Source organism: Oryx dammah, unplaced genomic scaffold (genome assembly GCF_014754425.2).
Source record: "Oryx dammah isolate SB20612 unplaced genomic scaffold, SCBI_Odam_1.1 HiC_scaffold_13, whole genome shotgun sequence".
NCBI lineage: Eukaryota > Metazoa > Chordata > Mammalia > Artiodactyla > Bovidae > Oryx > Oryx dammah.
In genome coordinates this window covers 2,106,562-2,108,665 of record NW_024070197.1, presented here as the reverse complement: position 1 = coordinate 2,108,665, position 2,104 = coordinate 2,106,562, and the positions used below count along the sequence as shown (strand labels likewise).

The 2,104-nt window shown below is 63.8% G+C and overlaps 1 protein-coding gene across 1 annotated transcript in view; it reads left to right on the top strand.

Annotated features, from left to right (window-relative positions):
• The first annotated feature begins 1,772 nt into the window (after positions 1 to 1,772).
• ZNF444 (zinc finger protein 444) overlaps positions 1,773 to 2,104 on the top strand; it is an 8,615-nt gene continuing 8,283 nt past the window's right edge. The window contains exon 1 of the mRNA XM_040251812.1: positions 1,773 to 1,910. The gene's annotated coding sequence lies outside the window, so the exon portion shown is untranslated. The remainder of the gene's footprint in view (positions 1,911 to 2,104) is intronic.

Genomic DNA, 2,104 nt, shown 5'->3' with positions numbered 1-2,104 from the left:
AGGACCACCAAGGAAGTCCAAAGGTTTAAGTTTTAGTAAGAGCCTTCTGAGGAATGGATACACAAAATGTGGTCTATTCATACAATGGAATATTACTCAGCCTTAAAAAAAAAACAAAGGAAGGAAAATGTGACAGCTGCCACGACAGGGGTAAACATTATGCTAAGTGAAATATACCAGTCACAAGAGACAAGTACTGTATGGTTCCACTTACATGAAGTACCTAGAATATTCACATTCGTAGACAGAAAGTAGAATGGGGGCTGCCAGGGACGGGGCAGGAGAAAGAGGGAGTCGAGTGCGGCCGGTCTCAGTTTGGCAAGATAGGAGTGTTTTAGAGATGGGTGGTGGTGATGGTTTGTACAACAGTGTGAATGTCCTAAACGCCATCCAACTGTTTTTGTTTTTGTTTTTACTGTACTGCGTGGCTTGTGGGATCTTAGTTCCCCCATCGGGGATCGAAACCATGCCCCTGAAGTGGAAGCGTGGAGTCTTAACCACTGGACCCTGGACCGCCAGGGAAGTCCTTTAGACTCATTTCCTAAGACTGTAGAAAACTGGGGTGAAAGCAAGTTTCTTTGCCAGGGGGGGAGGGGCGAAACAGTCTCCTCTGTCCACCTCAAGGTCTGAAATGCCTCTTTAGAAACTCCAACTGGAGACGTCGAGTGGGCAATCGGAAGTGAGTGGGAACAAAGGTCAGCAGGAGACTCCGGTGTGGCTGGAACCCACTGGGCAAGAGGGGAGCGGTGGGCCAAGGTCCGTGAGGCCACAGCGAGGAGGGTGGTTTTCACCCCGCTCTCGGACAGCAGGTTCTGACTCAGCCACTGACCACTTGTGAAACCAGGGGGAAAGTGTCCGTCTGGTGAATGCTAGTTCGGCGCCAGCCACTGTCTCACCCCGTCTGCGCACCAGCCCCGGAGGCGGAGGCGGAGGCGGGGGCGAGGGGCGTGTCCGCCTCACCCTTCCCGAGGACAGGAGGTGTGGCCCCGGGCGGTGACTGAGCCCGGGGTCCGCGCCGCTCCCAGCCGGCCTCGATCTTGCGCCCGTCTGTGCATCTCCTTCCCGGGCCTGAGATGGGGCGGCTGCGGCCCGGACCCCGGAGGCCAGTCGAGACCTTGCAGACAGCCCCCTCCCCGACTCAAAGGCGCGGAGGCAAACGAAGTCTAGGACCCGCGCACCAGCTCACGCGGCACAGCAGGGTGCCCCGGCCGGGCCCGCCGCGGCCGCGGGGCGGACTCGAACCCCGCCGCGGCCGCGGGGCCGGGGGGGAGGGCGACGCGCGGCCCGTTGTCAAGGAGACGCAGCGCGCAGCTCTGATTGGCGCGGAGCTCCGGCTCGGGCGCCTCCTCCCCGCCGACGGACTTCTGGGCTGCAGGGGCCCCGTTTCCGGACGGGCCGCTCCGGTTTCCATGGCAACGCCGCCCTGGCTCCTCCTCCCTCGGCCCTTTCGGCGCGCCTGCGCCTGCCCCGGGTCGCGTGGTGGGGGTGCCCGCGCGCGGGCCCGGGAGAGGACCCGTGTGTGTGTGTGTGGGTGTGTATATGTGTGTGTGTGTGTTGTGGGAAATGTAATCCAAAACCTGGCGGCGCCTCGGTGCATCTTGGGAAATGTAGTTCTGGCGCCGGCGGCGCCTTCCGGGGACGGGCATGAGGCGGGGGGGGAGGGGAGGTTGCCGAGGCGAGAGCCAATGAGAGGCCGCCTTTGCCGCGGTGCTCCCTGGGAGATGTTGTTCTGGTTGGGGGCGGCGGGGTAGTTGCGAGGGGGGAAGCGGCCGCGGGGCGTCTGGGAGCGTTGGGGGGAGGGGGATAGGCGCATTTGGCGCAAAGCTTGCCGGGGCATGGAGTCCTGGTGAGCGCTGTGCGCATGCGCGAGGTGCCGAGGGGGCTTGGGGGGCCTCGCCCGGGAGAGTGAGGTGAGCGAGGGGGGCAAGGAGGGAGGCGTCGGAGGGGCCTGGCGGGATGAGCTTCGGGGAGGGGGCCGGCGGGGGGCCCGAGGAGGGAGGAACGGCGGAGGTGGGGGAGGGATGAAAAGGGGGCCGGGGGCTGGGAGCGCGAACGGGGGTGGGGGCGTCGGGGAGGGGCGCAGGTCCCGGGGGCGGAGAACGGC